This window comes from Prionailurus viverrinus, chromosome B1 (genome assembly GCF_022837055.1).
Source record: "Prionailurus viverrinus isolate Anna chromosome B1, UM_Priviv_1.0, whole genome shotgun sequence".
Taxonomy (NCBI): domain Eukaryota; kingdom Metazoa; phylum Chordata; class Mammalia; order Carnivora; family Felidae; genus Prionailurus; species Prionailurus viverrinus.
In genome coordinates, this window is record NC_062564.1 from 127318258 (window position 1) to 127342872 (window position 24615).

Sequence of the window (24615 nt, forward strand, 5' to 3'; positions counted from 1 at the left end):
GGTCATGATCTCGCGGTCCGTGAGTTCAAGCCCCGCGTTGGGCTCTGTGCTGACAGCACAGAGCCCGGAGCCTGTTTCAGACTCTGTGTCTCCCTCTCTCTGACCCTCCCCCGTTCATGCTCTGTCTCTCCCTGTCTCAAAAATAAATAAACGTTAAAAAAAAAAAAATTAAAATTACCTGTGTGATTAGCACTATATTTCATTGGGTGGTGCTGCTCCAAAGCATTCATCACATTCTCCAAAAGGTTATGTTGGGAGGAAAAGTTTCCTAGTGTGAAAGCTGGTTTATGGAGTACTTTAATATATGTTATCATGTTTGATACCTCACCTCAAAAATAAATAAATAATAATAGTGCCTTTTACAAATACATACCATGTGCCAGACAGTATGGCAATCCTTACCATAACTTTACAAGACGAATGCCATCCCCACTTCCAGTTAAGAAAATTGAGATTGCAAGACATTAGTTTGTGACAGTGCCACAGGGCAATGGCTAGAGTTACCCTGTAAGGGATGCATCTCTACTCCTCTTCATGTTTGCTGCTGATAGATGCAGTTCAATTGAACCTAGATCAACAAGGTTGATAAAGATATCAAGAACTGTAAGTAGTATGTAGAGATTTCACCAGAGGGTAAGCCCCTTGAAGTGATGAGAAAAAGTTAGGAATAAGAGGAGTGTTGCTTACTTAGGCAAATTTAAATTTTAGCCTACAGGTGCTAGCCTGCTTCCTCCTCTCACAGTTTAAAGCCTGCTGTAAGAAAATAAAACAAAAACAAAAACAAAAACAAAAACAAAAAAACAAGGTATGATGCAGAAACATTTATCCAAGTGTCCTCCAAAGAACCAGCTGCGTCAAAATAACAGAGACAACTTTTAAAAATTGCGTTTTCCTGGGCCCCACCCAGACCCAGGATCCTTGCAGGTAGACCCCAGTAACCTGCCTTTTGAAAAAACACTCCCTCCCCCAATCCAGGTAATTATTAAGCTACAGTGCTTAAAAACCTCCTCCCTAGAAATATTCCTATACCCCCAATTTACTGTATAATGTGCTTAGGTGAGAACCATTCATCCCAGACAGCAGCGACATCTCGGTTCCCTCATCCTTAAGGAAATAATTATAAATAACCTTTTGAGGTTTTTGTGAGTAGAGATAATATATATAAAGCACCTGGCAGCATGCTTGACACCAAGTAGATGTTAAATAAATGGTAGCCCTATGAAACTTTCCAAACAATTGATTGGATTTATTTACATACCCCAAAAGACAAGTAGAGAACTTGAGCATTCAGTATGTACAGTGTTCTTGGTGACTTATGTACATTATCTTTTTAAACTCTTACAACCATGCAAAGTAGGTATTTTTTTCAGAAGAAGAAACAGAAACATGGAGATTAAGAAACTTAACCAAGGACACATAACTAATTAGTGACAGAAGTAGATCACAGGATCTGACTCTAAAAACCATGTCCTTTTCATCTCAACCCACTACTTCTTGGTAAATTCAATAAGCCATCTAGCCTAAAGACCAGAGAAAGAAGATGGAAAAGGATAGCAGCTAACACTGTTGAGGGCCATAGAGATGCAACTTGCAACAAATTATGGAAGTTAAATACTTGCATGTTACTATGAGTATATATGTTACTTGTGTATGAAAAAGGAGGAAACTCCTAAGCCATTTCTGGTAGAGCCTGTGCCTTAACTCGTTTTTGAACGAATTGCCACCAAACCATTCTTACTCCCCTTCTCTGTCTTGTTCCTGACGAACATTTATGAAATGGTTGGCCATGATTTGAAGGACAGTCTGTGACTACAGACTAGCAGCAGGATGACAACTGATCCATTGGGAAAGCAGACCAGTGTCCTTAGCCTTGTAAACTCTACGGGCTAAGCAATGAGGAACTCACCACAAAGGAAACCATATTAAAAGCTTCACTTTGTCATCGCCAGTGCTAAAGGGGGAAAAAAACTGGATCAAAAGATTAACTAATTTAGCAGGAAGAGTTTTTAAGAATTTTCCATCTAAACACAGTATTTACCCAAGTGAATAAATGTTTGCTCTCACATTTTATTATCCAATGTATGACTCAGAATCCTCTTGCGGTGTTTCAAAAATAACAGAAACTTTTAATTACAAGATGGCATTGCTGTGACAAGTTTTTACAGTTGCACCCAATAAACTATAAAGTGCCAGTCTTTAAAAAGTTCCTACATTACTCTAAGTCAATTTATCTTCTAAGTCCTAATCCTGAAAGGCAAACAGACTACTCACAGGTATGAGTGTTTAATGTTTAAAATCTAAAATGCAGAGGATGCTGGGAAGAGAGGCATGCACTAAAGAAGCACAGAGAGAGAGGAAAGAAGTAAATGGATGAGAAAGGTTCTCGGGGCAGATCCATGAAGCCTACATAATTGAGGAAATGTGTGAGGAAAAAGTTGAAAAGAAGTTTAAACTTTTTAAAACTAGCTTCAAGGAGCACCTCAGTGGCTTAGTCAGTTGGGTGTCTGACTTTGGCTCGGGTCATGGTCTCACGGTTTGTGGGTTCAAGCCCCGCATGGGGCTCTCTGCTGTCAGCACGGAGCCCGCTTTGGGTCTTCTGCCTCCCCTTCTCTCTGCCCCTCCCCCGCTCATGCTTTCTCTCAAAAATAAATAAATATTTAAAAAAAAAACTAGCTTCAAGATTTCAAGTCTGGGTTTGGGGAGTGGTATTAATAACTAGTATTGAAGAAAGAGGAGCAGTTTTTGGAGGGACAGTGCATTCCGCTGGCAGCTTCCAGTAAGCAAAAAAACAAAACAAAAGAACCTCCCCCCTCCCCCCCCCCCATTTAGCAAGTGAGAGGTATTAGTAAAAAGGTAGATAGTAAGGGCATTGAAAAAAGTACCAGGAGCTCCAAGTTTGAGATTTCAAAAGGGGAGGAATTTTCCTCATGATAAGATCAAGGGTTAGCCAGACTGATGTTTTACTCAGATAAAGTCATTTCCTTGAGGCATCTGGTCGGTGGTGGTCGAAAGAATAGAGAATATGTGATTCTGGAAAGGAGATAGAAACAAAACATGTAGGTCAGTAACCAGAAAAGCTTTGTGTATGAAGAAAAATGTTACTTGAAGAAAGTCCAGAAAGTGAGAAATGGGCCTGGGACACAAATTCCCAATTACTTGGTTGTGCCAAGGAATTAATCTTCTCAGCCCGGGAGGCTATCCTGGCTGGGAAGAAGGCTTACCCATTTTCCTCAAGTTCTAAGTTTGCCTTGCTGTAAAGAGTTGAGAAGCCGTGGGTTAGGAAACCAAGAGCAGACAAATGACAAAAGCCGCAAGCTTTCAACCAGGGCGATCAGGATGTCTTGCACATTTGAACTAAATAAAATAAGGAAACTGTTCAGAGAGCAGATCTAGATGTATACCATGAGAGCTCATTAGAAAGATCTGCCCACACCTCTGTGCAGTGTTCCTTTATTAAAACATTGTCAATGTTGGTCACTCTGATGTATACCCGATACTCATAGGCTATTGTATGTCAATTATACCTCAATAAAAAATTATTTTCAATTACACTCCTTTGGCTGTAACATCTGTTTCCTCTCAGAGCCCTGACTGACACATTATTGGTGATTTTTTGGTCATCAATACCTTCACATAAAACATTAAGATGTTATACACACTTATTGAGCATCCATCATGCCCTAAAATCTGTTGACATGTGATTTTAAAAGCAAATTCACTTTTTGTAAAAATATTACTATTTTTGCTTTTGAGATCTTTTAAAGTTAATGACTTCTTAAATTAGTCATTTTAGGGGATGCCTGGGTGGCTCAATCGGTTAAGCGTCTGACTTCGGCTCAGGTCATGATCTCATGGTTCATGAGTGCCCTGTGCTGACAGCCTGGAGCCTGCTTTGGATTCTGTGTCTCCCTCTCTCTCTTCCCCTCCCCCACTCACACTCTGCCTCTGTCTCTCTCTCTCAAAAATAAATAAACATTAAAAAATAAATAAACTAGTCATTTTAGGATGAAGCATTTCCATTATAATACAGTGTGATATGACTAACCAACGCTTAGAATCTGGAAATAAGTGCTTTCTTTCCACATTGTCAACTTTTAACCAATTTTTAAAGGAGCTAGTAGCAAAGGTGATTATTCTGAATCACGAGATACTTCTTTTTTTTTTTTTAACGTTTATTTATTTATTTATTTTGAGAGAGACAGAGACAGCATGACTGGGAGAAGGGCAGAGAAAGTGAGCGAGAGAGAGAAAATCCCAAGCACCCCACAAATAAAATACTTCTAGGGGTGCCTGGGTGTCTCAGTCAGTCAAGCCTCTGACTCTTGATTTGGGCTCAGGTCATGATCTCATGGTTGGTGAGTTGGAGCCCATAGGCTCTGTGCTGACAGTAGGGAACCTGCTTGAGATTTTCTCTTTCTCCTTTTCTCTCTGGCCCTCCTCTGCATGTACTCTCTCTCTCTTCCTCTCTCTCTCTCTCTCTCAAAATAAATAAATAAACTTTAAACAAAAATTTTTTAATAGTACTTCTTTTAAAAAAATAATGTTTATTTATTTTTGAGAGAGAGACAGAGAGAGAGAGTGTGAGTAGGGAAGGGGCAGAGAGAGAGGGAGACACAGAATCTGAAGTAGGTTCTGGGCTCTGAGCTGTTGAACTCAGTCTGCAAGATCATGACCTGAGCTGAAGTTGGATACTTAACTGACTAAGCCACCCAGGCGCCCCCAAAAAAGTACTTCTTAAATCTGGATCTTGTCTGTGTATATAGGGTAAACAATCAACCAGAGTTATTTCTGGGAGGTGGGATTGTGAAACTGTTAATTTTTTACTTTATAATTTTCAATATTTCAAACTGTAAAAAAAAATTTATTATACCTGTAATGAGAATGAAACAACACAGACTTTGTTTTTAAACACTACATGAATTGACTAACTTCATCATGATAATATAAAGTTTTAATAGCCCAAAATTAATTTTAAATTAATTGGTTTTTAAATCTCAATTTCTTTAAGTTATGATTTTGCCCTAAACTACTGATGTCATCTCTTCTGATCCTTTAAGTAGTATTTCACATTGTCTGCATTTAGAATGTCTCATGCTTTTCCGTGTATCTCTCCAGCAATGGTGGAGCTATGAAGACATAATTATTAACAACGCTGGTGTACAAATAAGGGCATTTAAAGAAGTGGTATTTTGGATTGGAAAGATCCTTGGGGAAATCTAATCTTAACATGCTTTATTTACAGTAAAATCTCTCCACCCAAAAGACAGTACCTCTACAAAGTGTTTTTAAAATCCGTTTACATACTCTGGGAAAAGCAAGGAAACTTGTATTTTCATTGGAGGGTATCCACATGTGTAGTTGCAGTGGAATGCAGTAAAGCATGCCATTCCTAGCCACAACGTAAAAGGATGTGGTACTAACAATGATGAATCAACTCATCAAAAATCTAATTAAAGCATGGAATTGTTTTAAGATAAGGAATAATATGAAGGAATGAATATGGATCAATAACATATACCAGAACTACACTGAATTCCAACAATATCCAGTTTACACATCTTATCAAATTTTGCCAATCTGTGTAATATGCACATACCTATTGGTTTACTTTCAGAATAAAATTAATTTTGGGAAATGCCTCAAGGCTACTTTCTGCCAGCTGTGTAAAGGTTAACTGATGAAGAAAGTAAGTGAGACATTTTCTTAAATCTATGAGATATGAAACTGGAATCTTTCAATATTTTCATAATCTGATTGTTTCACATGACAAACTATTTTTAAACCATACTTTAGCCAAAAGTTTGATGCCTGCTTCTTCTCAGAATTTAAAAGCTTTAACAAAGTAACTGCAGTATGCTATCTATAAGTAATAAATCCACCCATTTCTACTTAAATATTATTACTTTAGACACTAAAGCTTACATTTAAAAATGCACGGAAAAAGTCTAGATTTAAACATTATCAATGGTTGCCTCTGGATGGTGAAGCGTGGTATAATTCTATTATGCTTCTATTTGCTTTTTGTATTTTCCAAATTTTCTGTGAAAACATTTTAGTTTTATAATGAAGTGAAATTTAGGAGTATCATTTTTAGCACATGCTCATGCAAGTAACACTGTCATTCACACATATATTGTTATATAAACTGCCATAGGCACATAACAAAGATCTTTGGAACAAATTGAAATTTTGAACAATAACCATCGCTAGCTAGATATTCTTCTGAATCCTTTATATGTGTTGACTTATTTCATCCTCACAGTAACCATAGGAGCTAGGTACTATTATTTTCAGATAAGGAAATGAAAGAACAGAGTTCATATAACTTATATTTGTACAGCTGGTTAGTATAGGCAGAACCAGGTTTTGAACCCTACCAATCTGACTGTAGTGTCCATGTACATAACTGAAATGTGGCTGCTTTTGCAGAATATATTATGGAACTTTATATCTCTGAAATTTTCTTTTCATGCAAGTCTGATTCAGCCCAATGTGGTTCTAATCAAGATGCAAACTTCCTTGACAATTTTTATGTTTTTGCATAACTGACAGGGAATATTAGGAGAATAAGTACAATAGAGTAAAAAAGATTGATCATAATAAAAGTCATTTCAGGATTGGGGCGCCTGGGTGGCGCAGTTGGTTAAGCGTCCGACTTCAGCCAGGTCAGATCTCGCGGTCCGGGAGTTCGAGCCCCGCGTCAGGCTCTGGGCTGATGGCTCAGAGCCTGGAGCCTGTTTCCGATTCTGTGTCTCCCTCTCTCTCTGCCCCTCCCCCGTTCATGCTCTGTCTCTCTCTGTCCCAAAAAATAAATAAATGTTGAAAAAAAAATTAAAAAAAAAAAGTCATTTCAGGATTAAGAGATAAAGCTCTAAACCTGATAGTAAAGAATATTTTCTTCAAATATCTTAAGCTAAAACCATTATTCTTATTAAGATATATAGCCTTGCATACAGAACAAAACTTGTTGATAATAGTAACGTATTTTTCAGTATGTGAAAAAACCATATTATGATCTCCATGGAATAGTTGGTTTTTCTACGAATTTCTTCTAAGAAGGAAAATTCGAGAACATATATATGGTTATTCCATCAATACAAAGTCAAACATTTAAATTAAATCTGAAAATTACAGTATTCAAAGTTGTCCTAGATTTTATCTTATTTTTTTATTTAACCCAGGTACTTGATATAGATACACCTTAATCAATCTTAATAGAGTGGTCTTAATCAGAGCTATATTAAATGTCAAAAGATAATTTTGATAAATCTTTAAACAAATACAGTCAACACAACAGTTAAAGTGATGTAACAAACAGCACTGTGAAAAACATGGGCAAGATGAATACACACATTTTCCAACTTACACACAAGATGAGACACATTTTCCAAATTAACATCAGTTGAACCTTTCCTTTAATGAAATTTATTAGACCAATAAGTCTTTCTATCTAGGATTCAATCCTTAGGAGAAAAAAATACGAAGACATTTCTAGTTTTCTTTATATCTATCTAGACAAAATTATTTTATTTTATTTTATATTTAATAAAATTTTATATTACATGTAAATTAATATTATTTTAAAATCTATAATATTATGAATTTTACATTATTAAATATATACTTATGTTTATATAACAGTTAAATCAATGTGTTGTCATTTCAGACCTTTGCCTCTGTAACACTAACGAGGTTCTGACCCCGGGGCGCTTGGGTGGCTCAGTCAGATAAATCTCCAACTTCAGCTCAGGTTACGATCTCACAGTTCATGAGTTTGAGCCCTGCGTCCGGCTCTGTGCTGACAGCTCAGAGCCTGAAGCCTGCTCAGATTCTGGGTCTGCCTCTCTCTCTGCCCCTCCCTAGTCACACTCTTTTTCTCTCTCAAAAATAAATAAACATTAAAAAAAATTTTTAATGAAAAAAAAAGTGTTTCTGACCCAAAGACAAGAGCATATAAAAATTTTGAGCAAGAGAGCCTATTGTGCACAGGGGACAGAGGTCTAGGAGCAGGAGAACTGTTAGGTTTTTTTATCAAGAGGGCAGAAATACCCTACAAAAATCAAAATCCTATCTCTTTCCACAGGGACAAACAAGTATCAACCCCTCCTAGAAAAGAAATGCGTTGGTTCTTACAACTTGAGCCAAAGTATCAACTGTTACACATGGATCCAAATATAGTGCCTCCTGGCAAAGAAACAGTGCTCAGCAAGAGGCAGAGCTGGTGGACACCTGATAGCATTGCCTGGGTAACTTGAGCTAAAGGTTTGCTTGTTGTGGAGACAAGTAACACTGAAAATCCAGGCAGAGAACAAATCACATTACCTTAATTTTAGAACATTCTTTGAAGATGGATTTGAAATCTCCTGATACTTTTTTCACGTTACTTTTTATGAAGAAATTTCAAACACATACTTTTTATGACAGAAAGAATAATGTGATGAACTTTCAAGGGATCCATTGTCAAGCCTCAACAATCACCATCATCGATATATGATCTTAAAGTTTTATGCATAGTTTTATTTTTTTTTTTAATTTGTTTTAACGTTTATTTATTCTTGAGACAGAGAGAGACAGAGCATGAATGGGGGAGGATCAGAGAGAGGGAGACACAGAATCTGAAGCAGGCTCCAGGCTCTGAGCTGTCAGCACAGAGCCCAACGCGGGGCTCAAACTCATGGACCGCGACATCACGACCTGAGCCGAAGTTGGCCGCTTAACCAACTGAGCCACCCAGGCGCCCCATACATAGTTTTAAACAAAGATAAAACTTATACATGACAAGATTTCACAAACGGTTGCTCAGTTTAAATGAAGGACTGTGTTTTTTAGTTGCACTTGAAGAGTGCACTTGAAAAGTTGGTTAAAAAGAGAATGCTACGCAGGTCTTTTCCAGTTTGAAATTCTCAAGGCAAATCTTTATGAAGTCTCTATCAGTTAAAACCAAGCATATTCAGAAATTCATTTTTATTGGTACAACTACAGAATAGACAGACTCTGAGGGACTCATTCATGCTAAAAATAACATTCACTAGGAGTTAATGAGAAACCTAGAAGTTTATTGCAAATTTTAAAAAGGATACTTATGAAACAATCTAGAATATTCAGGTCACTTTACTCTCAGGGAAGTCCAAATGAAAAATAAAATTTAGGGGCTCCTGAGTGGCACAGTCAGTTGAGTGACCAACTCTTGATCTCAGTTTAGGTCTTGAACTCAGAGGTCTGAGTTCAAGCCCTGCATTGGGCTCCACAGCCAGCATGGAGCCTAGTTATAAATGAATGAATGAATAAATGAATGAATGAATGAATGAATGAATACATAAACAAATAATAAATAAAATTTAGGTTCGAAGTTTGCTTATCCAGAGTAGAATCTGAGTAAAAAGAGGTGGAAGAAATGAAGGAGAACCTCATCCAGTCCAGATAACCGGATCATTGTTGCGTAGCCACTTCAATAATTAATGTAGGATGCTCATAACGCACCGTTTCCAGGCCACGGTTGGAGAACACTAACAAGCGCTTAGTTTCAAACTCTTCCTTGTTAAAGTTCCAAATTTCCTTTTTTTTCCCCATTATTAAAACCCTTCACTATGAAGATATCCAGTTTCTAAGATTGTGGTTTACCTCCCTAAGTAACGTTTAAAATAATGTCTTCTGTTTTGAGGGAAACTCCCAGGCCCTTCCCTGATGTTTAGGAAGTAATCTGCTGGAAACCATGGGCTCCTGGGTATGGTATCTTCCATCCCTCAGGTCCTTTAGATTGGAATCCTGGCAAAACACAGAATACAAATTTTTCCTGTTTTTCAAGATTTCAGAGAAAGGACTCTTGTTTTTTTCTGGGATTGTTAAAAGAAAGACTAGCCTGTTAACCAAACTCTACAGGATACCTTCCCAAAGAATCAAAGTTCTTACTTAGATTTCCAACTTGAACACCAGAAAAGAAATTTTTCTTCCTTTTTTCCCAGCTTGTTGATTCTATTATTTTTTATAAACTTAACAAAATGAATTCATTCTCCTTTGTGTGTGCACAGGCTACCAATGGATTGCTGTATTATCTTTTCTTTTTAAGGAATTAAGAAGTGAAACAATTTCAAGAGTTCTAAGATTATATGATTAGAATTTCTTTTCATTAGCTCTCTCCTGTATGAAGTAACAAAAGAGTAATAAGCATTAGTCAACAGGGACAGAAGTTATATGATTTCATTGTTCTAAGTGACTTCCTTTCTTTTTTTTTTTTTTTCCAAGTTGATTTATTTATTTTGACAGAGAGTACAAGAGGAGAAGGGGCAGAGAGAGGGAGAGAGAGACGCAGGGTGCCAGCCCACAAACCATAAGATCATGACCTGAGCCGAAATCAAGAGTCGGCCCCTTAACTGAGTCACCAAGCACCCCTAAGTGACTTCCTCTCTAACCCAACCAAGTCCATGATAACTTCACTTGATCAACCAGCCTGCTAGTGACATGAATTCTTAAAAATCAATTCCAACCAAAAGAATAAAATTGGAGAGCATTTCACTGTACCTTCATGAAGTGCTAACACATTCTGATTCTGGTGTTTGCTAAGAGCAGTTTCCTCCTCTGCTGGTCTGTTCCAAGATGATTGGCTAGTAGACTGTGTAAAGACAAAATAGTGGTGATGCTGGGGAATTTCCTTGCCATAGCATTTAGGTATCAGTCATCTCAGAAATGATGACATTTGGTTATCTTCTATACAAATATAAGATAAAGCAGGGTATAAACAATTTCACCAAAAACAATTTGCTTTTTAGTTTTCAAGTTAAAAAATTCCTTGGTTAGTTACACAAAATCTAAGGCAAACTTTTGTCCCCCCCCCCCAGATTTATTTACCTGTGTTTATTTTCTTGTCTATATATGTATAACTAGGGATTGACAAGTAATATCTTTGAAGAGCCCACCTGCAAAATGACAATAAAATTATCTGACAATATCAGAGCATGATATATTTAGTTCAGTGGCATACACACTGAGCATAAATACAATGCTTCCCATTCTTCACATTTTTTTCCTTAAAAAACTTGTAAGTATCACCGTGGGAGTGGTACGTACGATACTAATCCATACAAATGGAAATCTTGCAGTTGGTACTGGGTGACATGAGCAGTGACCTTTGCATATTATTTGTTGACAAATTTTCTTTGTATTGTATGTAGTTATAACAACTGATTATAATTTTTAAGGCTTTTATTAAAATACATTGTTTGAAGATGTTTAACAAATCTGTACACCCAATGTGGGCTTGATCTTACAACCCTGAGATCAGGAGTCACATGTTCCATCAACTGAGACAGCCCGGTGCCCCCTTAAGATATATTTTTGCTTTAGTTATTAAGGTTTTTTTTATGTTTTTATTTATTTTTGAGGGGGGGGGGCAGAGGATTTGTAGCTGGCTCCATGCTGATATTAAAGGTTTTAACTAATGATTGTGTCCTCGAGGGATGGAGCAAAAGGAAGGGAAACTGAAAGGAGCAGAGAAAAAGAGTAGCAGGAGAAAAGGCAGGGAAAGCAGAGGAGAAGAGACAAAGAAGCCGAAATTAAAAAAAAGGAGAATGGACTGGGAGAAGGCAGAAAGTTGCTTAGGAAGAAGAGCAAGATGCAGAAGGAGAAATTCTGAGAGAATTTGGTGCTCACAGTAGTGTCATTATTTCTAGCAACAGAACCCCGAGCACCACCCAGAAGATCAGTACTTTATCACGTAAGTGGGGTGATAAATATTTGATTCCCATACTGTCCTCTTTATTCTTAGTTAACTTTTGCTCCTATCAGTTATCTGTTCCATTACTGTTACCGAAAGCTGCTGATCTTTTCTTTTCTCTCTTTCTCTTTCAGTCTCAAGGTAATGAGACACCTGGTTGTTTACTGTCATAAAGCCAGAACAGAGAAGCGAACAGATATTTAGGTGAAAAAAGAAAAGTTTCAGGAACCCTCTGACCCCAATCCACACCATCAGGCCATCTCCTGAGCTAACAGAGCCCCTCTGCTAAGCTTCTGTAATGCAGGGCTTTTGTAAGCAACACCCCCTTTCAGAAAAAGGAAGCTGCATAAGTTTAAAGGCCTTGCCTATGGCTCCCCTGTGAGTGAATAGAAATAGAACTCAGACCTTCTGACGTCAGATTCAATGTTCTTTCCACTTAACGATGCCTAAAAATACAAACAAATAAAAAAACGTCCCAAAGCAAATAAAACCTTATCCATTTCTGCTTACCTTATATCTTGGAAGCCTGGAGTTTATGAAGATTGATTTTGTAATTCTGCCTTTTTATACATACAGCACCTGAATTTGTAACAAATGGATCCATTTAAGTGTATTTTGTTAAATAAAATTTTCTTAATTTTTGTATTGAGATTAATAATCTAATAATACCCTATAGTAATAGTGTCCAATTATAAAGACCCTTAGAAAGTATTCTATTATTTTAAAATAAATACGTCTATGGCTGAAATGAGATCTTTTTTGTGGTTTTATTTATACATTTGAATTACTTTACTATGTTCTATCAATGCCACCTCTACGAATCTGTCTTGTTGACTCTAGATCTCAGGTTAAATATCTTTTCCCTGGGGCTGCCTTCTCTGACTGTTCAGACTAAGTTATCCTTCCCCACCCTGTATTTAAACTTTTATAGCACCTGCACTTTTCCTTCATAGCTCTTGTTATGATACTAATTATAGAGCAAGTGAGTGATTATTGTTTAACATCACTGTTGCCTTCCAGACCATAAGCACCAGGGCAGAATTTGTCTTTTTCACTAATATATCCCCAGCACCTATACAGTGATTAGCACATTTTAAGTGTTCATTAAATATTTAAAAAGAGAGTGAATGTGTTTCTTAGTGGATAACACATAGTGGATAAGTTTTTGCATATCTGGCTTAAAGGGATCTTTTGTTATCACAGTCTGCAATAAGACATAAGGCTTTCCTGCCATTCGTCCCTTTTTGTTTCTGGAATCTGTTTTAAGGCATTTAAGAAGAATTGCTAATAATAATAGCCCCCTTTATTGTGTACATGCTGTGTGCAATGCACTAGGTTAGGTGTTTCAGAGGCATATTCTCATAATAATCCTATGAAGTAACTACAGTTTTTTTTGTTTGTTTGTTTTTTGAAAGAGAGAGGGTGTGCCATGACGGAGGGACAAAGGGATAGGAGAAGAGAGAGGGAAAGAGGGAGAGAATCTTAAGTAGGCCCCACGTCCCAGTGGGGAGCCTGATACTAGGCTCCATCTCATGACCTTGAGATCATGACCTGAGCTGAACTCAAGAGTAGGACATTTAACCAACTGAGCCACCCAGGTGCCCTGGTAGCTACAGTGTTTAATCACACTTACAGAAGAAGACACTGGTATTTAGAAAGATTAAGTAAATTGTTCAAGGTTACCCAGCTAGTGGTTCAAGTTTGGCTGAGTTAGGAATTTAGGAAATAGAAAATGCAAGGGAAATATCATACCTTTTGTTTTCAAAGAGTAATCTCTCAATCTGTTTCTTCATTAATTAACGTTATACCAACACTGAGAAGAGGAGGGAAAGGGAAACCCCCACCTTTCCTAATAATCTTTCAGTGTCGATTCTGCAACTTTGATTTCCTGTTAACAGATCCTGATTGTAGCATTTTGGCTTTTATGTGTGTGGGTTAAATGAAAAGATTTCAAATTTTTCTTTCCTATGTCCATGTATCTGAATTTCTACAGGTTCAAAGAGATAAATAAATTATATTTTTGCTGTTGTTTGTTTTTTCTGAGAGCAAAGAAAAACAGGGAAGGAAGTAATAACAGGGAATGAAGTCAAAGAGTCAAGAAGGCGTTAGGCACCAAGGAAAGTGTTGTGTACTTTTAAGCAGTAATATACGAAAATGTACCAAGATCTAACATTTCCGCTTTTATTTGGAACATCAACATTCCCCCCAGGAAGATGATTCCTGTATCATCATTTTTATAAACAGTTTTGAAAATATTTTTCTGTTCAATTTGAAATCAGTTTGATTAAGAGCCTAGGGATCTTCCATAAGGATTTTATAGGCTGAGAGGCTAAACTTTGTTTTTATGAAGTTACTCTTATGAATAATCCATTTGCAGAGAGGGGTGTCTCATATCCTTGATCTTTTATTATCACAGTCTGTGATAAGATCTGTGCTTCCATATCCATTCAGCATTTTTGCTCCTGGAAACTGTTTTAAGGGGTTAATACTATTAAACAAGGTATCATATCATTGACTCAATTTAATTATTTGCTACATCTGTACCTTGTATAGAAATCTCACATTTTTCAGACTCTCTACCAGAAAGCAAGTTTCGTTGATGAGATTCTTTTAGAGATTATTTAAAAATTTTTTTCATGTTTACTTATTTTGAGGTGGGGGGGGAGGGGCAAAAGACAGGGAGATACTGAGAGAATCCCAAGCCGGCTCTGCACTGTTAGCACAGAGCCAGATGTGGGGCTTGATCTTGAGACTGCAACCTGAGCCAAGATCAAGAGTCAGCTGCTTAATCGGCTGAGCCACCCCAGCACCTCAGATTCTTCTTTTTTTTTAAAGTGTTTATTTATTTTTGAGAGAGGGAGAGAGAGACAGACAGAGACAGAGTGCAAATGGGGAGGGGTGGAGAGAGAGGGAGACACAGAATCTGAAGCAGACTCCAGGTTCTGAGCTGTCAGCCCAGAGCCCCACGTGGGGCTCGAACTCGTGGACCATGAGAGCATGTACTGAGCAAAGTCGGAGGTTTAACCAACTGAGCCACCGAGGTGCCCCATCACATTCTTATAGAAATTATTTAGATAACTGAGTAATTAAACCCTGTTGAGTTGGACTCCAAATAAATCTTCTTCCCGTGAGAATGTAATTTCTACAAGGACAAGATCTTTTTTTTGTTGTTGTTGTTCTTGCTTGGAAGGATATTGCCACATAGTATAGTAGGTGCTCAAATTTAAAAATCTCTATATTGGGGCGCCTGGGTGGCTCGGTCGGTTAAGCGTCTGACTTCGGCTCAGGTCATGATCTCACGATCTGTGAGTTCGAGCCCTGCATCGGGCTCTGTGCTGACAGCTCAGAGCCTGGAGCCTGTTTCGGATTCTGTGTCTCCCTCTCTCTCTGCCCCTCCCCTGTTCATGCTCTGTCTCTCTCTGTCTCAAAAATAAATAAACGTTAAAAAAAATTAAAAAAAAAATGAAAATCTCTATATTGAATCACAATTTAAAGTGATGAATTGTTTTCAAAGCTCAATGGTGATTGGTTTATAAAATTAATATATAGCATAATTACATTTACTCACATAGAGAAGTCATTTTCATATTTCCCATATGTCCTTAAATAAACAGCAAAAAAACAAAAAACAAAACAAAACAAAAACAATTATGGATCACCTAACCCAAACTTTTCTTTTTCTTTCAGGCTAATTCTTTCTTTTGAGGCCTACCTTAGAATTTCAAGTGTACTTGAGTACTTGATCCCTATGAACTGTGAGATGAGAAGAACAATAGAATATTGTTGAAAGAGAGGTAATATGCTATATGGTGGAAAGTAGCTATTTGGCCAAATTTGAGGGGATTTTAGTATGGAACTATTTCCATTCTTCAAAATAACATTACTAAGAATGTTTTCATTGTAATTCTACCATTCCACTACTCACTGAGTAATTTAAAAAAAAAATTTTTTAATGTTTATTTATTTTTGAGAGAGAGGGAGTGCGAGTGGGCAAGGGGCAGAGAGAGAGGGAAACACTGAATCCGAAGCAGGCTCCAGGCTCTGAGCTGTCAGCACAGAGCCTAACATGGGGCTCAAACTCATGAACCACAAGATCATGACCTGAGCCGAAGTTGGACACTTAACTGACTAAGCCACCCAGGTGCCCCAGTATTTTTTTTTTTTAATTTCCTTTGAAAGTTACAAACAAGTTCTTTTTTAAAGTAAGCTCTACACCCAATGTGGAGCTTATACTCATGACCCTGAGATCAAGAGTCACATGCTCTACTGTTGGAGCCAGTCAGGCTCTCAGGCTCTCCACAAAAAAGTTCTTAATATAAGCTATACATGTAGTAACAGAGATGCTCAAGAATAAAAGCTTTTCTGTGTGTTCTGTTTATTTCATGACTCTTTCTAGCAACTATGAGGCAATATGATATAGAATCCATACTTGAATACAAGCCTCATTTCAGAAATTAGACAACATGGTAAATAAGATGAAGGAAAATGGGATTGATTGAGTGCCTACTGTGTGTCCAAAAGGGGCACACAGGGGCGGGTCCCTAGTTTTCCTACACAGTTTCATCAACACCTCAGAACACATCCCAATGTAAAGAGCTGTCTACATAGGCCATACTATGAGAAAGATGGGTTTGAGAAGACATCTGAGCTGACCTCACACCAAATGAGAGGAGTGAATAAGTAGAATAAAATTTAGCTTTAGGAAGACAGTATTACATGATTTTTATGTGACTCAGTTGACAATTCCACAAATACAACTATATCCAGAAAATCATTCTTTTTTCAAAAAAAAATGGGCTTTTAAGCCTATGATGAGCAATCCCCAATAGATTCTCTACTGCATCACCCTTGCTTTCCACCTGTACCATCACCATGACCACTTTGGACAGATTTCATTATACTGCACATGTAAGACAAAAGTTTATAACCCAGCTTTTAATAAGTCCATTCTTCCGGTCCTAGTCCCTTCATATCCAAGGGTGTCAAAATATTATATGTCAATATCTAATTACTAGATTAAATTACTAGCATATTTGAGATTTATATTGTGAGGACCACTTGAGTGTGTGAAACCTGCAAGCAACATCCAATGCAGACATGTTTCCATTAATTGCAGCCTTGGAGATATTTTGGACTGAAGTCCTAAATTTACTTTAAAATCATCTCTATTTCACTAGCAACCATGAACGGAGTAAAACTTTTCCGTTAATTGGCTGTTTTCCTTGATTACTAGATATCATCTTGCCAAGTTAATGACTGGACCAGAGAAATGGATTAAACTCTTACATAGCCTGAGAGAGAGGAAGGATATCTTGGGGATGCTTTTGAATTGTATCTCATTTGTTTACATTGGGAAATGTAAAAAAAATGATTAAAAATTTCCTTTCTTAGTTATATCGTGTATTCTTGTTGATACAAATAGATTGAAACTGCCTATTAATTGTCCAAAGTTTAGAAAGATCATCATCTATATCATGAAGAAGAGAAACAAAGTCTCAAAACACAGCTCCACCCTGTATAAAGGCCTTTGAAGATGTCCATAGCTTTGGCAGTGTTCCAAAATCAGCTGGCTCAGGGTGATCCAGCTTAATATAGAACACTGCAGCCCTAAAGAGTTGTGAAAGCCAGTATAGTGTCTGGAGCAAATTAACATGTGACTAACACTGATGGACCTAACCTTCCACAGCGAGATATTTGTCAAGATTTCCTGAGAAAGGAGATTGTATATCTAAAAAAATAGAATAAATAGTCTCTGAAATACACTAACACCAAGACTGTTTTCCTTATTTTTTTTCTTTATCTACTTTGAGGTAAAGATCCTAACGTATAATCACTCAGTCTAGTGTGTTATGTTATTGATCATATATCAAAAACCAGTACTGGACTTTGTTCACTTATTTTTGGTTAGCTCTTCACAATTCTCAAAGAGAAAAACAGCAGATATCTCCAGTTGATCTGTGCTTGGTGATCACAGTAGTGATAACAGTTCAGTGAAGTATAAAGCACTAAACTAAACTACCTAAATAGCTAGAGAAGCTGAAAAATTCATTCATTCATCCAAAAAACATTTATTTAGTGATTATTCTATGGCAGGCACTCTTCTAGGAATGGAAGTATTATAACTAATAAACTAAGCCTGTGCCCTCAGGGAGTTAATGTTTGTGTGTCTGATAGGCAAAAAATAGGGATGCACATGATTTTCAAGTGGTGGTAAATGCTAGAAAGACCAATGAGTAGGATAAAGGGATTCATGTTATGATGGGATGGGGTGATATTTTAGAGCAGGAGGAAATGAGATTTAAGCAGACAGCCGGGTGATATAAAAGAGTGAGCCACACAAATATCTGAGAAATAGCGTTTTAGGTAGAATAAAGAAGCAAAAAACAAACAAAAAAGATCTTCAGAAAGAAATATATTGAATTTATTTCCAGAATAGCAAGGAGGCACGTTTTGTCGAAGTAAAATGAACTAGAGGGAGAGGTCAGAGAAGCAGCCAAAAGGCAAAGTGTCAGGCTTTGTAGGGCATGAAGAAGTCTGGATTTCATTCCAGGGTCCAGAAAGTCATTGGAGGGATTTTAGCAGGGGTAGGACATAATTCCATGAACACAGATTTTAAAAGGTAGACGTGGAATCAAGGAGATCAGTTAGGAAAGAGATGATAGCTTCACTCCAGGTGTGATTATAGTAGATGTGATAAGAAGCAGCAAATATTTTGGAAATGGATCTGAAGATATTTGCCGATGGCTTGTGGAGTGTAATTTGAAAAAAAAAAAAGAAAGAAAGAATCAAGAACGGTCCCAACATTTTGCCTTGAGCATACAAATGAATGGAGTACGACTTACTGAGATATGGAGAGTGGTCAAGGCAAATGGGAGAGCAAAGATTTTAAAGAAAATAATGGGAGTGATGCTGGATAATATAAGTATGTATGAGGATTAGAAATAAATCTCAAAATCTTAGGTGCTACAACATAAAGATCACATTTATACAAAAATCAAGACACTTTACCATTAATTATGTTTCTAGAAGGCAATAGGCATGGGCATTGGGAAGAGATTTTTTAAATTTTCTTTTTTATACATTTCTGTGCTTGTTCAGTCTTCTTATAAATCTTGTTCATATATCAGTTATTTTTTTAAAATTTCAATATGCCAATAATACATTAATAAAAGTCAAGCCATTAAATGTGAGATTATACAGTAAGCAGACAAAATGAAACATCAACTGCATTTACCTGCTTAGAGAGGATGTAAAACTATCCAGCTTCTACACCCTTTAATGAGTCTTAGAAGAGGACAGGTGCATCTTCAGACCCCTCTTCTAACTTTACATTTGGCATTAACATCAACTTGTCCCTTAGTTTAAAGTTTGCTTTCTTTCCCCGGCTATGTCTTATGCTGCTCCACTTGTAGTATGATATGCTCTGCCTCAGGCTCTAAAATGGTTTATACACATCTATCTCAAAAGCATTTGTCATCTGTTCTAATCCAGGACTGCTTAAGACCAAAACCAGTTGGCCTCAATTAGCTAAATGAGGCCTGTTTGTTTGCTCTTTGGAGCTAGGTAGCAAACACAAGCGTATTCCAACTTGCCATATTACCTGATGCCTTCAACATGAAATCAGTTGGTGCACTAGCTGTCATGAAGTCACTTTTTCTGTTTAGGTAAGAGAGTAGCCAAAACTCTTAGGGACATTTTAACAGACTCCTATACAGAAGGGCTTAGGGTCTCTATTAATGTGCTCAGTCCCAGGATTCCTGGAACATGGGTTATTCTACTGATCTTCTCCCCTCACATTCTTCCAATGAATTACCCTTCTCCCCACACTGGGGTCTTATTTCACGGGTGTTCGTTAGCACACTTATAATGTCAACTTGCTATTTTTAAAGATATGATTATCAAATTGTTCATTCATTCTATTTTATTTTTTATTATTCTATAATGTTTATTTATTTTTATTTTGAGAGAGAAAGAGAGGGAGAGAGAGAGAGAGAGAATGAGCCGGGGAGGGCCAGAGAGAGAGGGAGATAGAGAATCCCAAGCAGGCTCCGCACTGTCAGCACAGAGCCCAATGTGAGCTTGATCCCATAAACCACGAGATCATGGCCTGAGCCCAGATCTTTAGTCGGATGCTTAACCAACTGAGCCACCCAGGTGCCCCATCCAATTATTAATTCATTTTAATGTCAGCTTTATGAGGGGCAATTTTAAATGTACAATTCAATGAGTCTTGACAAATGTACCCAGTTCTGTAACTCAAAATGGAGAATATTTCCATCACCCCCAAAAAGCTCCTTTATTACCTCTTTGTAATCAATCCTCTTCCTGCCCCTCCAGCTTCTGACAACCACTGACCTGCTTTCTGTTGCTGTTGTTTTGCTTTTTCTAGAACTTCATATAGATGGAATCACACAGCATGTACTTTTTTGTGGATGGCTTCTTCCTCTTAGCATATTATTTATGAGATTCATCCATGTCTGTGCATGTACAAGTAGTTTGTTCTTTAATGCTATAAACTATTTTATTTTATGAATATACTGCATTTTATTCGTCCATTTACCAGTTGATGGATATTTGAGACATTTATAACTTATGTAAACTTATTACAAAATTTGCAAACTTGCTTACCAGTTTTTGAGTGGACATATGTTTTATTTCATTTGAGTAAATATCAAAAAAAGTTTGCTGAGTTGGCTTTAAACCTACCGTCTTACTATGTGTTTTCTATTGGTTCCTTTTGTTTCGTGCTCTTTTTTTCCCCACTCTTTTGCTGCATTTGTTTGGATTAATTATTTTTAGCTTGCCATTTTGTCTCCACTATTGGTTTATTAGCTTTAGCTCTTTTACTTGTTCATGGTTTCTCACGAGATCTATAACATATGTGTTTTTAAACTTATCACAGTGTTGATTCACATAATAGTACACCAGTTTACACGCAAGAAACTTACAAGAGTATTCTTCCATTTCTCCTCCCCCTTTGTGCTATTTTTGTTGTATACCTTACTTTTACATACATTATACACTCCGTAGTGCACTATTATTATTTTTCCTTCAACTTGTCAAAATCTTTTTTTTTTTTTTAATTTTTTTTTTTTCAACGTTTATTTATTTTTGGGACAGAGAGACAGAGCATGAACGGGGGAGGGACAGAGAGAGAGGGAGACACAGAATCGGAAACAGGCTCCAGGCTCTGAGCCATCAGCCCAGAGCCCGAAGCGGGGCTTGAACTCACGGACCGCAATGACCTGGCTGAAGTCGGACGCTTAACCGACTGCGCCACCCAGGCGCCCCAACTTGTCAAAAATCTTTTAAAAGAATTTAAAATAGGAGAAAAATGACTTATAATTTCCCCCATCTTTTAACCGTTTCTGAGGATCCTTGCCTTTTGTGTGGATCCAAATTTCTATCTGGTTATCAATTTCCTATTGTTTTGCCTATAATGTTTTTTTATAGTATTGGTCTGCTGATAATGATTTTTCAGTTTTTACTTGCCTGAACATGTATTTATTTCACCTTCCCTTTTTTTAAAAAAATTTGTTAATGTTTGTTTATTTTTGAGAGAGAGAGAGAGAAACAGATCATGAGTGGGGGAGGGCAGAGAGAGAGGGAGACATGGAATTCAAAGTAGGCTCCAGGCTCTGAGCTGTCCACATAAAGCCTAATGTGGGGCTCAAACCCACGAACCATGAGATCATTACCTGAGCCAAAGTCAGACGCTTAACCGAATGAGTCACTCAAGCGCCCCATTTCACCTTCATTTTTAAAAAATGTTTATTTATTTTTGAGAGGGAGAGAGGCAGAGTGGGAGTGGGAGAGGGGCAAAGAGAAAGGGAGACACAGAATCTGAAGCAGGCTCCAGGCTCTGAGCTGTCAGCACAGAGCTGGATGAGGGGTTTGAACTCATAGGCCATGAGATCATGACCTGAGCAGAAGTCGGACACTCAATAGACTGAGCCACTCAGATGCACCTCACCTTCATTTATTTATTTATTTATTTATTTTTAACGTTTATTTATTTTTGAGACAGAGAGAGACACAGCATGAACGGGGGAGGGGCAGAGAGAAAGGGAGACACAGAATCGGAAGCAGGCTCCAGGCTCCGAGCCATCAGCCCAGAGCCCGACGCGGGGCTCGAACTCACGGACCGCGAGATCGTGACCTGGCTGAAGTCGGACGCTTAACCGACTGAGCCACTCAGATGCCCCTCACCTTCATTTTTAAGAGAGATTTTCACTGAGTATCAATCCCAGTTTGGCAGGTTGGTTTCTGTTATTTTCAAGTTGCTGTTCGGGGCTCCGTCTCAAACCTAAAAGGGATGCATTGAACAAGTGGAAACAAGGGAATTAAAGGTAATGGTGGCTTAAGTGTACACGTGGCCAATACTTGTTCTTTACCACTGCCAAACTGCTGCTCATCCTTCTGTAGTGCTTAAGTCCCGAACACCAAGCCTTAGAACCAAATGTGGCCTCTTTCTTTTCTGATGACACGCCTAGTCCATTTCTCAGCCTGCCTTGGAGTTATGTGTACCAATGTGACTGAATTTTTGCTTGTGGAAAATGAGCAGAGGAGATAAATGCTACTACCAAGCCTGGACTATACAAACCTCTAGTTTACAGCTCACTATGCTGAAAAGTCATCCCTGAAAAAGGATGGCAAAAATGGCAAATCCATGAGAAAGAAGGAACTAAATTATCACTTGTAGGAAAAATGTCTGTTTATCAGGAATCCCTGTTTTGAGTTCATGTGAACAAGAAGACAAAAACAGGGGCACCGGAATGGCTCAGCTGGCTGAATGTCTGACTCTTGATTTTGACTTGGGTCGTGATCTCACAGTTTGTGGGATCGAGCCCCACATTGGGCTCCACGCTGACAGCACAAAGACTGCTTGGGATTGTCTCTTGTCCTCTTTCCCTGCCCCTCCCATGCTCTCTCTCTCTCTCTCAAAATAAATAAACTTACAAAAATAAAAATAAATAAATAAAAACAAAAACACTTAGGTTAAAGCCACTGATTTAGGGGCATGTGTCTGTTACTTAGGCCAGTGCTTGCTTAATGAATTGTTTTTCTGTTCCACAACAACTCATTCTTTTCCAGCCACTCACAAACAAATGAGATATATTTCAAAAAGCACAAAGGTTTGAGTTTTTTCTGTTATTGATTTTCTCTTTCTAAGACTGATGTTGAGAACATTGAATATGGTAAGGCTGTGCAGGGTAAAATTGTAGGCATGGGCCTGGGTGTCAATCAAACCTTGGTTTGAGTCCCTGATCAACCATGTACTAACTAGGTGACCACCTTATAGTTTTCTTATCTGTACGACTGGAGTATTAATTCTTCCCTTAGAGATTTTTGTAAAGCTTACATAAGATACTGTACGTAGAATGCTTTGCTCAGTGCCTGACACAGTAAGAATGAATAGTAGCAAGTACTGTTATCCCTCCCCCATATATTATTGATACATTATTGATACAATCTATGTAAAAGTTTACAAAGAGTTCTAACTCACACGTGCCATCACTGAAGAGTAATTGTAGTTTAAAGTTTTTTATTAATTATTTCTCTCTGAAGATACACCAGAATATCTTCTACACAGATCATAACGGGGTTAATTTTAGATGAATCATTAATAAAGAAATCAAATCCTCCTTTCCATAAAAATGCATAGGTATTATCAACTTTGAAATAAGGGAAAAGTTCAGATGTATTCATAATCCTGTGGTTTGCAATCTAACTTGTGGTTCAAGGCAGAGGATTACTTAGGCCCCAAAGGCCCGCCTAATCTTGTCAGAGAGGAGATAACCAGAGTGAGGAAGTATTTTCTGTGCCTTCACCTTTAAATTATAATGCTACTAGTTGCTTTTATCTCACAAATTGTCTGCCAAAGTACCTAGTTTTTCTAAGATTAAAGTCCTAGGGAATGTTTGAATACTAGATTATAGCTAGACTGTCCTGATATTCCAACCCACCCCCCCAACCCCAACGAACTCTTTCTCCAATTGAGCTCTACAGGTCTCTAACCCTAGGCCTCTGTTTCTACATTCTCTTTTTAAAGCTTTTTAATAATCAAGCATATCATTCTGTTTGTATTAGTCACACAGTAAAATACTAGTTTCATTTGCAATACTGGATCCATTCCTCTGTGACTCGAAGAGGCATCCAATTCCAAGGTAATGAACTAGGGTAATTATTTAAACTGCTCTCTTATACTGAATACCACACAAAACAACTTAGAAGAAAAATTATAGCTGTATCCTTAGCACACTCATACATGCACAGAAGTCTTTTAAAACGTTGCTATAAAGCTCTTATGTAGCAAGTACTTGGGACTTGCAAATGAAAAACACCTCAGTTACATAGGTTACAAACTAAACAAATCATACCAGGAAAAAAAAAATGCTGATTTGAAAAGATACTCTCTGAGGAAAAAAGAAAGTTCAGAATGTGACTTTTTTTGGCTGCTGCTGGGGCAAGGAGAGGGGTGGTGTGGGGTGTGCGTTGGGGTGGAGTGGTGGTTGAGGGCACTGGGGGAGGGTGGAGGGAGAAAGGGAAAGAGAGTGTAAAAGAATCACATCTTGAAAATCTATGACTTAAAGAACATTAGGGGCTCCTGGGTGGCTCAGTCGGTTAAGTATCCGACTTCGGCTCAGGTCATGATCTTACGATTTGTGGGTTCAAGCCCCACATCAGGCTCTGTGCTGACAGCCCAGAGCCTGGAGCCTGCTTCAGATTCTGTGTCTCCCTCTCTCTCTGCCCCTTCCCTGCTCGCACTCTGTCTCTCTAAAATAAATAAACGTAAAAAAAAAATTAAAAAAAAAGAACATTAGAATACAATAAAGATTGTACAGTATTGAACAGTTTTGAACAATATTTCCAATATTGAACAGTAATTTCCTATAATTCCCATA